At 43.4% G+C, this 13,937-nt stretch overlaps 1 protein-coding gene across 9 annotated transcripts in view; it reads right to left on the reverse strand.

The window, feature by feature from the left end:
- FAM168A (family with sequence similarity 168 member A) overlaps positions 1-11,647 on the reverse strand; it is a 339,525-nt gene extending 327,878 nt beyond the window's left edge. For 8 of the 9 annotated variants that reach the window (XM_067533326.1, XM_067533324.1, XM_067533325.1 and 5 more), the window contains exon 1: positions 11,629-11,647. The gene's annotated coding sequence lies outside the window, so the exon portion shown is untranslated. The remainder of the gene's footprint in view (positions 1-11,628) is intronic. The other variant, XM_067533322.1, reaches the window with a different exon arrangement.
- Positions 11,648-13,937: the final 2,290 nt, after the last annotated feature.

Genomic DNA, 13,937 nt, shown 5'->3' on the forward strand with positions numbered 1-13,937 from the left:
TTAAAATTGCTTTTATAAGTTAAATGAAGCTACCTTAAAGGTGTTGGACACAAGAAAAAGTAAGCTTATCAAAACATGATTTGCTTTTAAATAACAAATTCATTGAACAAAGGAAGTATTAACTGTAGTCAGTGAATAGATTAATTATTTCTGGTCATAATGGGCCAAGTTTTCAAAGATATTTAGGTGTCTAATCCCAGCTGGATTTGGAGAATTGCCTAAATCAATAGGAGTTAGGTACCTTAACTGCTTAGTTGCTTTTGAAAGTCCCACTAGGCACCGTCTCTATCTTTGAATGTCTAAATACCTTTGAAAATCTGGCCCCATGCCCTTCAAGGTTTTTAGAATTAGTAGATCTCAGCCTCTCACACCTGGTTCTTATTCATAGATTGGAAGAGGAAAAAAGATTTCCATCTCCCAGTTGGTTTCTCAACTTTCAATGAACTAGTCCAAATGAAGAAAATATTCTTTGCACCTGCTAGCTAAACTGAAACCAAACATAATGAAGGTAAATGCTTCTCTACACAACAGAAACCAATTTAAATACTAGTATTCACTCTATTGCACAGACTGAAAATAATACACATACTTAATGCAGTACACAGCACTGTGACATTTATAAAGCTTGAACTGACCTCAGAAACTAAAGATGTTTTTCCCTCTGATTCTGTATATAATTTTAAAAGTAGCAACCTTTAACTCATTCAAATTTGAGGAGGGCTCATTGATGCAGCAATACTTTTATTTATTTAATGATTAGCAGATTATTATAAATTTAGGCCTTAACACAGGTTGCCATAATTTTAAATGTATCTTAAAAAGGTTTATTTTTAATAGAAAAATATATATAATTTAAATTAAAAACAATTTAAATTTATAATTTAAATTAAACCCTTTTTTATATCAGCAGGCCCAGATAACTTTCACCCAAGAGTCCTAAAAGAGCTGGCTGACTTTAATTTTTAATAAATCGTGGAAAACTGGAAGAGTGCTAATGTTGTGCCAATATTCAAAAAGAGTAAGTGGGATGACCCAGGAAACTATAAGCTGTTTATCGTAACATCAATACCGGACAAAATAATGGAAAAGCTGATACAGGTTTCAATTAACAAAAAATTAAAGGATAAGAATATAATTAATGCCAGTCAGTTTGTTTTATGGAAAATAGTTCTTGCCAAACATGCCTGATTTTGTTCTTTGATGAGAATACAAGTTTTGTTGATAAAGGTAATTGCGTAGATCTAACAGGCTTTTATAAGGCGTTTGACTTAGTACCTCTGAACATTCTGATTAAAAACTAGCACTATAAAATATCAATAGAGCGCACATTAAATGGATTAAGAACAGGATAACTGACAGATCTTAAAAAGTAGATATCAATGGGGATTCTTTGTGTTGGAGTCCCAGAGGGATCAGTACTACGCCTGATGTTATTCAAAATTTTCAACCACCTGAAAGTAAACATAAAGTCACTGCTGATAAAAATTTGCAAATGATTCAAAAACTGGGCCCATTCAAACAAAATGCATTTTAATACAGCCAAATGCAAAGTGATATGTTTAGAAACAAGTAATGTGGGCCATACCTACAGAATGAGGGACTATCCTGGAAAGCAGTGTCATTATTAAGGGTCATTATGGACAAGCAACTGAACATGAGCTATTAGTGCGATGCTATGGCAAAAAGGCCAATTGCAACCTTTGAGTATATAAATGGGAATAGTGGATAGGGAGATTATTTTACCACTGTACACAACATCAGTAGGAGATTCTAGAACACTACATAGTTATGGTGTCCACATTTTAAAAAGGGTGTTGAAGAGGGTGCAGAAAAGAGACACAAAAATTATTTGAGGGCTGGAGAAAATGCCTTATAGTGAGAAACTCGAAAAACTCAGTCTGTTTAGCTCATTAAAGAGTGAAAGGTGACTTGATCACAGTGTGTAAATATCTTTACAAGCAGAAAATAAAAGGTAATAAAGGGCTCTTTAATCTAGCAGAGAAAGCTATAATAAAAATGGATGGCTGGAAGCTGAAGTCAGACAAATTCAAACAAGAAATAAACCTTTAAAAAAAAACCCCAGCTAGGGTGATTAACCATTAGAACAAGCCGCTAACAGAACTGGTGGATTTTCTCTCTCTTTGTGTCTTCAAATAAAGACTGGATGCCTCTCTGGAAGATCTGTGTCAGCCAAACACAACTTATACTTTAGTTAAACACAAGTTACTGAGTTCAATCAAGGGGTATCTTGGTGAAATTTAATGAGCTGTGATATTAATGAGGTCAGACAAGATGATCTAATGGTCTCTTCTGGCTTTGAACTATGAATTATGCACCTGACTCTGACCCAGATTTCCTGTTTAACTTCTGAAAGCCACTTCACCTCTCTGTGTTCAGCTTCCCCATCTATAAAATGGAGATAATATCACCTAGTCACATGGATAATGTGATGCTTACTTCATTAATATTTGCACGGTCTCTGAGAACCTTGGTTGGAAGGTGCTACTGAAGTAGTAGTAGTAGTATTTGAAGCCACAGATAACTATGATGAGGTTAACACAGCCCTGGGCAAGCCAATGTAAAAAACAAAACAAAGAAAAGCAATATTAGCTACAGTTGTTGCCTGGGAATCCATAAATAGTGGAGGACTCCTAAAGTTCTGAGCCTTCTTAGCAAACAAAAATACCCTCTACTGAGAAAAATATCTACACTATCTCCTTTGTACCTTTTTCCTTATCCAAGCAGCAACACCTCAGACTCATCTGGAATGAGTTTCAAAAATCTAGCTTTCATTCAAGTCCTAATCGTGGCCAGTTACTAGGAAAACAAAGAGTCCACACCATATAAATATAATGAAAGGGACAAAACTGAGGGGGACATCAACATATTGAAGGCACTGTAGCCTAGACCATCTCACTGACTCTCAGAGTAACTGCCTTAATATGTAGGGCCACAAATTTGTCAACATTTTTTAAATTAAAAAAAAAAACAGAGCAGTCACAGTAAATTTAGTAAAAGACATGGGGGAAATGGCATGTAAAATAATGGGAATGCTATTTAAAGTAGGAGGCACTCCATGGAGGGTGTCAGGTCCTGCCAGCCACGGTGGGCGGGTGCTGAAAGCAAGCCCAGACCACCCTCACCTCAAAACGGCAGCTTCCTCCTCGCAAGACTGGGTCCAGCGTCCCGCTCCAGGCATTACGGCCTGATGCACAGAGTCTCAGTGCTGCTCAGGTTTGGCCCAGCTCCCCTCCATTATGAGAGAGGAACACACAGGTCAAATTTGAGCAAGTGGTGCTCCAAAGGCTGGAAGAGATCATTGTGATCATCTAGTCTGACCTTCAGTATAAAACAGGCCATAGAACTTCCCCAAAGTAATTCTTAAAGCAGATCTTTTAGAAAAACATCTAATCTTGAGTTAAAAATTGCCAGTGATGGAGAATCCACCACAATCCTTGGTAAATTGGTAAATTACCCTCACTGTTAAAATTTACGAGGAGAGGCAGCTGGCCCAAACCTAAACAGCGCTGCAACCTCATTGGCCAGGTCACAACACCTGGAGCAGGGAGCTGGGCCCAGCCCCACAAAACAGAAGCCACCACTTCAAGGTACATTTATTAAAATCACTGACTCAAAGAAAAGCCACGGACAAACTGAAATATCAAGGTATCCATGACATTTTTTACCATTGTGACAACCCTGCTGTCCATATTTATGTGCAACCCCCATCTCTGCAATTCCCATGTACCCTTTCAAGCATCTGCAGGCACACCACCACCTCTACTTGATGAATGACAGCAAAGAGCTGATGGATTAAGAATCAGAATTGAGCCTATATCCATTGCCAAAAGATGAGATACTAAATAGTCCACACTTGTACAGAATCTATCACAGAACTGTGCAGCAGAATCTAAGCTGCTTTTTTAAAAATTAAGTTTCTAACCTTTACAACTACAAAGAAAACCTTCCAAATGTGACCCAAATATAACTGATGTAAAGCAGACACTGCATCTGAAGTAGAGTCAGGGAGCCCAGTTACAACATGGTTGAACAAGAAGTTTTAACCATAATGTAAGGGAGGCAGAGGGTAAGTGTGTTTTAAAATAACTGGGCCAACTTGATTCAGTTACAGTTGTCTTGGACTCTGCAAACAGCCTTACACAACAGCTGTGAGAAATGTGAATGGACATATCCGTCTAACTTTTGTGTTAACTCTAATGGCTAACTATTTCACAGCTGACCATTTTAGCCAAAATATATACTGTTGGATACAGTACTAGAACTTGTGTAGGACATCACTGGGGCAGACAACTGGTATTATTTATTTATTTGCATTACCCTGAGATCAACAATTACTCCAACATGAACTCCCCGTCTTCCCAAGTGCCAAAATCCCAAACTGTATACTGTGTTGTTGTAATGTAGCCATGTTGGTCCCAGTATATTAGAGATAAGATGGGTGAGATAGTATCTTTTATTGAACCAACTTCTGTTGGTCAGAGAGACAAGGGAGGCCAAACTTATACTCAGTTGTCAAAACCTCCAGTTTTCCTTCGGCCTTCCAATTTCTACATTTCAACTATGTGTTGTCAGTACAAGACTCTTCAGCAAAAATTGGAGTAGCTCTGAAATAGCAAAATAATACTAGGGATAAAACACTGAACGTGTTATTCATTTTCCTATTTAATCCAATAAAAGCCTCCATTTCTGAATTTAACTGAAGTTTGCATCTGAATTTTCAATGTGCAACGCTGTTGTGCCTCTGAAACCAGAAGGTACTGTTCACAGGCCAAGCAGTCCAGATAATACCAGAGCTGCCTTGACATAACCATTTTAATAACCCTCCTTCCAAAACAAAGCCTAAGATAGAGAGAGAGAGGCTAGTTTATCATTATAAAATAAATAGTTCCTTGAAAATGGACCTAACAATCGCTCATGTAAGTGCAAGTCGAAGCCTGAAGTTAGCCCAACGTCTCTATAAGGTCAGTGAGAAAGAATAGCTGAAACTCACCAAGACAAGATATCACATTTGTTCCCATCCATCTATCCTGCTCACAACATAAATCTGCTATCACAAAGGCGGCCAAACAAGGCTGAATCCAATCAATCTCATCCATGAAAAACATACTGTGAAAAACTTTTCAGCAAGAAACCTTTCACTCAACTTCTGGATCAAAACAGCCCAGATCCACCAGACTGTTCAACACATGGTCGAGTGCTGCTGACTGGGACTCCTGGAGCCCATGGAATTACATCTTCAAATTAAAAAAATTCTTTATGTTGAGTTCAGTCAAACAGAACAGTTTTTACCGCCGGCACTTTACCCTCTTCCCTTTACATTTGATTTGTCATGCATCACCTGTATACCACAGTAACACGCATGGATGACATGAAAGTGGAGGGCATTCAGGAATCCTCTTTCAATAACTACAGACAAAAGTTATGATGTCCTACAAGACCTTCCAAAAAAGTGCCTCAACGCTTTATCAGCAGTCAGTCTCAAAGTTCAGAAACCTAAGCAAGTCTGTTAAATCTCAGAGCAGATTAACAAAATATGTATTACTCCCAGAGAAGAACAAAGATGAAGGCAAGTTCTTTTATTGTTTTAATATGTTTTCTCTGTAGTGCTCTGACCTTCAGAATAAATGTGCTTGATTAGAAAGAGCTGTGTGTTAACTTGTAACTACTGGCAATTATGAAGTTCATAGCCTTCAGAGAGAAAGCAATGTGCAGAGGTTGGCCTGTTTAGGCAGTCTGGTTTGCTGGGAATATCACAACGTAGGTTGAGAACTGTGCAGCCTGCATAAACTCCAGTCAGGAGAGAGTAAGGCAATGGCTGGGAGCCAGAAACATTTAAATGAGTACCACTGATGGACCATGAGTGGTGGAATACAGGTGCAGTGGCTTTGAAACTGTGACAAGAACTATTTTGAGACCTCTGGAGAACAATGTCTATTTGAATAACTGGGATTGTAGTCCTGTTGGAATAGTGCTGGGAAACCTACTCTGTCTCTAATAGTGACCAATCAAGAGCCAATATATTTGTTCTCATTCAAATAGCTAAATATCATAAGTTAACAGGTAAAAATATTTCTAAGTAGTTTTAATTTATCTTTCAGTTTTGTGACCTGAAACAATTTTCATGTGGTTACAAGAACAATTTGTCTGTGAGAAATTCTACTAATGTAAGATAGTCAAAGGACAAAGTTGTTGACATTTGAAATGAATTAGGAATACTACTAGAGAGAGAAGGTGGGTGAGGTAATATATTTGATTGGACTATTTACATTGTTCTTCAAAGCAACAGAAAACTGCATAAAACAACCTGACTCATTAAATGACTCTATATTACATATTTCTACAAAATCATGGTTTGAATATGATGAGTTACATTTTTTAAACTTCAGAACAATTTAATCAAATGTATTAGTTGAGCTATGGAATAAGTTTGAGATGTGAACAACAGAAATCTAACTAAAATAATTTTTACTACCATCCTTTCACACTCACTACTCCCTTGTCCTCAAAACCAAAAAGGAACAGAATCATCATAAAAGGATAAGTATGAAAATGATCTTGTTTCCTAAGCAAATCATTTCCATGTTTCTCACTGCTACAGCAATGGATGTACTCTGCTCTTGCTTTAAAGAATCGCTAGAGTCTAAATACTGTTATTCATGGTCCCTGAGACTGTAGAGGACGTTTCAAATACATTTGTCACCTCAATGTTTGAAGGAGGGGATAGGCACAACAGCATGATATTTCTCCTACATCAAGACAAAGGTTAACTTGCTCCTCTCTGAAGTTTATTGGCTATGGAGTGAAAGGAAACAAAGCTCATGCTGTCATCCAAAGCAGCAAGTGATTTCCCTCCAGCCAAGGGAAACCTGACAAAATTGACTACTCTCCAGCAGCACACAAGTAAACATTGGTACGACAAATTCATCAGAGGACTGCCATAGTTAAGAGACGTGAGGTCTAAGGAGAGACTTTATGAATTACAGAGAAAATGATAAACAGACTAAGCATTTGAATCGGGCAAAAGGAAATCAGGGCTTCTGCAGATATAATCAAGCCCAAAGGGCATGACTGAAAGACAAATGAAGATCATAATCTGGATTGAAGGAAGAAGGTGATCTCAGAAAGGAAAATATAAAATTGTATTTCCCTTTAACAACCTCATCAAATCCAGTCACCTAGTGTTTTATGAAAGATCTAATGTCCATCCATGATTGTCACATTTGAAAATTAGTCAGAAATTGTTGTTAACCTGAAGTATACACACAAACCTCACTTAAGGAAGGTATCTTTGCAATTTTTGGCCATACTGACATTTACCTGCACTTCCAGTCAGATTGAATAATTAAAATTATAATGAAATTCTATGTGAATTAATTATACTTCCAATTGAGGTACTGTAGACCCTTTAACAGAACATTTCACTGAAGTGTTTTCAGTTGCCTAAGAAATATTTTTAAATGCACAGAGAGCAGTAGTTTTTCCTTCTTTTATGTTTCTGCTACCACTACAGTGGTTATTAATATAATGAGACATGAAAAGTTATTTTTAATTTCTTCTTGCAGCTTTGCCCTCAATTATTTCTTTAAAATCATTATTAAGGGTAGTTCATCAGCTCCAACTTTCAATTATCACTGAATTTGACAGGCAGTTTAACATCAACTGAATAAAAAGAGTAACAATTGCATTAGATTCAGCTATTGCATTAGATTCAGCTTCATTAGGGAAGAACAATGTATAGATATTTCACATCATAATTTCAGTGTTGCACACATGTATCATTTATGATTTTCACTCTAAACCAGGGGTGGCCAAATTGTGACTCATGAGCAGCATGCGGCTCTTTTACAGATAAATGTGTGGCCTGCAGAGCCCTCTATGCCCTTCCCATTTCTCCGCCTATCAGATGGGGTGAGGAGCTTGGAACTTCTGTCCTGTGGCAAAGTGCTGGGGCTAGAGGATTCTGCCCAGCAGGGACAGGAACCTCAGATGGCAGGGGATCTGTAAGTTTGGCCCACCCCTGCTCTAAAGTCCTTCATTATTAATAACAAATTCAAAACTAACCCCATGTACCATAAAGCTTTTTAGCTTCCAATATGCTTGTCCCATAATTGAAAGCGGTGAAAAAATGTGTTCAAAATATCTTTTGTTTACCACTTAGAAATCCTTTTTATAAGCATAATCAGGTATTTTAATCAACCAAAAAAGATGCAACATTTTTACAGGCAGAAAAAAGTACCCATCTTAACACCAATATGTAAAATAATTACCATGGAAATTTGAAATTTAAAATGTTTATACACACACACATCACTATGAAAAATCCAAAGTTAGAATTAAATCAACCAACCAGAACACAACTGAGAATTCAAGTATTATTTACCTTAGGAAAAAGTTAAGCAAGAACTACTAGGTAACTTGATTACTTGACTTTAATTTGAGACATATAACTATCAGCTCTAATTTTCACAGCAGCTTAAACTAAAATTTATTAACTGATCTAAGTCATTTCAATAATTGTACATATTTAGTAAGAACAAACATTAAACATATCAGTTTTGTTATATGTACTCAACTGTAAAGGTCAAGAGAAGACAAGTTAAAATTTAAAAGAGGTGCCCTTCAATAAGAAACAAAAAAATCATTTTGATCTCATAGTACTAATTTCCCTTTTTCTTTACATCACTCACGAAATCCACTCAGTTTGAATTCTAATCAACAACCACTTCACAGTTAACATTTCATGAAATAATGCGGTTGATGCAATCAAGTCCACCAAAATGTTTCCCTAAAGATATTTCGATCATCCACATTTCTTGAAAATGTTCTACTTTTCTCCATCGCAGTTTCTCACTAACAATAAACACAGTACTTCGTCTTAAATCATATTCTGATTAAAACATAAATGGAGTTTCGTTTTGGTTAATACAACATGCCTTTGTCTGGGGAAAAAAAACCTGCTCGTTTTTCTACTTTTGACAGCATTCAGCACCAACTGAAATCCTTTTGGATAACATTCAATCCATGGAAATAAAAGCTATAACCTGAAAGCTTATCATGAAGCAGTGCAGAAAAAAAAATAACCAGTACAAAACCTTCTTGCCAATGAATATTTATTGTATTTCCATATTTCACCGCTCCTCTGTTTACATAAAAGACTGAAGCCCAGGCTCCTCTCTGGTATTATTAGCCCACAATATAATGATGGACTTAATTGCCCTGAAAACCATGACACCAATAAATGAAATCTTCAAGAAATCAATTTTTAAAAAAGGAAAAAACCTAAATCCTTATTTATTTATTTTTTTTTACCATTGGTAAAATTTTATATAGGTGGAAAATTAATGCAGCCTTATATTTCTCAACCTTGAAATCTCTGTTTTCAGGCTACAGATGTTATGTGGTGACCTCCTCAATCTCATCAAATCTATGTCATTTTAAATCCTGTATTCGAATATGACACAAAAGGAGGCAGAGACACAATACAATTCACTTTTTCCCCACCACGAAGTTACACAACAGTCAATTTTTAGTCTCATGATTGTTTGCTCCCTCACTCCTTTACGTTTCAAGCAGACATTCCTGTACTGTATGCTGCAAAACAGAAGCATCCACTCATTTTAAAAATAGCCCTTCTGCATCAACCTGCATGGATTTCCAAGAGCCTACACAAACCTAGGTTTTAAACACAGTCTTTATATAGAAGAGAAATAATAAATAACCTTAACCATGAACCCAATGATTTAATTCCCTTTTTAGCACTGAAAGGAAAGGGGAAAGTTGGAACAGAACCCACTTTCTTACCTCCCCCCACGATGCTCTTCCCAGATCCACTGATTCTCCCATGCCAGTTCCCTGTATGGTTGCCAAGTCTCCCTATGACTCCTTCCTATCACCTGCCAGCTCCACCATAACCCCTGCCAGCTTTCCTTAACAGCTGCCCTTATGCCACCTCCCCATACTACCTGTGCCAGCTTTCTACATACAACTTGTCTTCCTGCCAGATTCCTGCATTTAAGTATTTATTGTTTATATTGATAAAGTGTACCCCATCACAAGGGCTCAGGACACATACACTATTATTCCAGCTCCCCATACGCCACCTTCAGCTCTCTATGTTACCCTTCTTGCTAGCTCTCCGGCATGCTACTACCACCATCCAAGCTCTCTCCTGCTACCATCTCCCACAGGCCTGCACCACCTTTATTACCCCAAGACATTTCCCCAAATGTTCTCATATACCAGCCCTTCACAAGCTCCATGCCAGACCCTTCCTGATACATCTCCTTACTATTTCCCTCAAAACCCCAAACAAGAGCCCCTCCTACCAAACACCTTTGTGTTATCTCCTACACATACCAGCTCTCTACTGCTTCCCTCATGCCTCCCCCAGACCCATATGGCAGCTGCCCCCAGGCCAGTCCCACTGTGGCAGTTCCTTACACATACCCAGTCCCTCCTTATATCACCATGTCGGCCCTCTACCAACATGCCACCCCATGGCAATCTCCTACAGCCACACCAGCTGCATGCCCTCTGCATGAACTCTGTCCATCATGCCAGTGCATTCCCATATGCCCCCATGCCCACTGACCCTCAGGCCAGCTCCCTCTTGCCCCCTTCCCTCTATGCAGGCTCCCCCCATACCAACCAGCTCCACCACAACCCCTGCCAGCTTCCAACACAAGCCTCCTGCCCGTGTCAGCTCCCCACACAGCCCTTATGTCCCATATCAGCTTGAGTCCCCACCCCTGCACCCTATCAGGTCTCCCCACAATTCCCCCTGCCCCATATCAGCTCCCCCCACTTCCCTCCTGCCAGCTCCCCTTACATATCCCCATCCCCCGGTCCGCTTCCCCACCCCCCTTGCCATTGTACCAGCTCCCTTCACACCCCTTCTGCCCCTATACCAATGCCCCTCACACTGGCTGCCTTATACCACCTCCCCCAAACCCACTACCTGCTCCCCCTCAGCCCCTGCCCCATACCACCTCCCCCCATTGCTCCCTGCACCTATAGCAAGCCCCCATGCTCCCTGCCAGCTCCCCTACACACAGCTCTGCCCCTATACCAGCTCCCTCTTATACACCCCTGCCCTATACCAGCTCCCACACACACACACCTTGCCCCATACCACCTCCTCCCTGCCAGTTCCCCCTCCACACACACACACACACACCCATACCCCCTCCCCCACATACCACCTCCACCCCACATACCCCCTGCCCCATACCCCCTCCACCCCACATACCCCCTGCCCCATACCCCCTCCAGCCCCCATGCCTCCTGCCAGCTCCCCCCATGCCTCCTGCCCCATACCACCGCCGCCACCTGTCCCCCCCACACCACTTGCCCCAGAACCCCACATACCCCCTGCCCCATATCAGCCCCTGCCCCCCATACCCCACCTGCCCCACCTGTCCCCCCCATACCACCTCCACCCCACATACCCCCTGCACCTGTAGCCCCCCCACACCCCTTGCCCTGTACCCCCTCCCCCCCCCACACCCCCCGCCCGCTCCCCCAGCCCAGCGGTGCCCGGCGCGCTCCGAGTGGCCCGAGGCGCCCGCGCGCGGCCCCGGGGGAGGAGGGGGTCCGCTCCCCTCTCACCTGCGGGCGGGCGGGCGGGCGGGCGGGCGAGCGAGGCGGCGGTTGGTCTCCCCGGTGTCCGCGGCGGTGGCTGCGCGGCTTCCCCCTCGTCGGCTCCTGTCTCTCTCCTCCGGCTCCCGCAGCAGCCAGCGAGTGGGGGAGGGGAGAGGCCGAGGGGCGGGGGGAAGAGTACCACCAGCGGGACCGTTAGAGGCCAGCCGCGGACTACAGCTCCCGGCAGGCCACGCGCCGGCACGGCCGGGCCCGCCAGGCGGCCTCGGCGGCGAGGCATGCTGGGAGTTGTAGTCTTCCCCCTCGCGCGCGCACTCCTCCCCGGGACCGAGAGGGGGCAGCGGGCGCTGGGACTTGTCGCACTAGGGCATTCGCACAGTGGGGAGTTCTCCTACTTCAGGGGGAGCGCCAGCCTCCGCGCGCGGGTACTGGGGGGGGGGGGGGGGGAGGGGAAGGGGGGCAAGCCGTCGGCAGCGTGGCATGCCGGGAGTTGTAGTTCAGCGGCGTTGGCGCCGAGCATGCCGGGAGCTGTAGTCTTCCGTCGATCACGGTCGTCCGGGGCTCCGGGAGCGTAGCCTGCTGGGGCATGTAGTCAGCGCGCGAGGCACGCTCCCACGCGCAGAGCAGGGCGGACGCTGGGGTGGGGGAGGAGAATCCCGGTGGAGCACGGGGCACGCTGGGAGTTGTAGTCACAGCGCGCGGCGGGCTCCGGCAAGCTGCCGCGCGGGGCACGCTGGGAGCTGTAGCTGCCGCGCGGGGCACGCTGGGAGCTGTAGTCCTGGCGCGCGGCATGCTGGGACTTGTAGTCAAGGGAGGCGGTGCCGGCGGCCGGACTCGGTGCCGAAGCGCAGAGCGCCGGGGACAGTGGCACCCCGGCCGCGGGGCTCCTGCTGGAGCGGCCGCCGCCCTCCGGGCCCGCCCGGCAGCCAGGAGCCCCCACATCCCCTTGTCGGCTGCAGCTGCCCTGGGCCCCGCCTGCTCCTCGCGCCTGCAACTCGGGTCTCTGCAGCCCCGGCCCGTGTGGGACTCGCCTGCCGGGCCCGCGGGCGTGGGTGGCTGACACGGCTCTGCTGGGCTGGCCCCATTGATCGTGTGTGGTGTACAGCCTGACCGAAAGCCCCGTGGAAATGCCCCGCTTGCCTTCCGTGGGCTTCACGTTCAGAATTAACACCCGGGGGGGTCACGGTGTTTGCACTGTCCAAATGGGCCTTGCCAGGCAAATCGAGACGTCTGGGACTAGAATCTAAATCTAAAACCTTCCTGGGGGCTGAGCCATGTTTTCTTCCCTGTTCTGTACAACGCAGAGCATCTTCAGCACTCAGCAAACGAGGGAACCAGTTACGACTTGAGAGTGATCAATCTGCTGCACCCCGCGGCCCTATGGAACTTCACAGAGCTTCGCGGGAACTCTTCTGCTACCTACCACCTTCTGCGAAAAGAGACTCTTCCATCGCAGTTCGCCCTACAGACAGATTCTATCCAGTACAGGTACACACTATATACAAACCAGCCCAATTCCTAATCATAACAACAACAGAGCACAACAAACTGATTTTGTGTCATCGTGCAGCATTAAAACACCATCACACTGAGACAAAAACATCGTCACATCAGAACACCACTTTTAGTGGTGCAGGACTCACCCTTGTTAAATCAGAATGGAAATACTGGACCAGGTGCCAACTGAGGAATAACACTCTTGCTGACATTTAATTTCCCCTTTCAAGTGCACCCCCAAGTTCAACATAAATGGGTCTGGTGTGACTGCCCTGGATTGCCACTGATTCACCTCTGCATCACTAGAGTTTTAAACCAGTAGGTCTCACAACATTCAGTGTTTTTCTCTAACACTCCAGCTCCAAGGGTCAGGTTCTTATATAGATTCTTTCTATATTCGGAGAGAACAGGTTCTCCGCAAATAAGATTAGGAATAAGTTTAGTCACTAGTGACTTTTCAGATGGAAATCTTATATTTTTTTGGACACAAAGGCATTTAACCTCTCCAAAGAGATATTCCACACCCCTGAGCAACAGTTATACCAAAGAATTTATGTACTGTAGTCCAAGCCCTAAAAAGGCATAATCAGAAATGGGGGACCCTTCCCTGTGCTTAGCATAAAGTACTTTGTGTGTATCTCGAATAATGAAGTTATCACTGCATATTCAAATCTCTTCAGTGACTCAGTAAGGTGGATTTCTGACAATACATGGAAGATAAAAGAATAATACCCCATTGTCAGAAAAGGGATAACTGCCTTGATGTAGCAACTTCACTAGAAGTCAACCACTGCATCCTCTTCTGCGTTCCATACAGCACT

Source organism: Emydura macquarii, unplaced genomic scaffold (assembly GCF_026122565.2).
Source record: "Emydura macquarii macquarii isolate MOO-44397 ecotype Brisbane River unplaced genomic scaffold, CSIRO-AGI_Emac_v2 contig_3328, whole genome shotgun sequence".
NCBI classification, from domain to species: domain Eukaryota; kingdom Metazoa; phylum Chordata; order Testudines; family Chelidae; genus Emydura; species Emydura macquarii.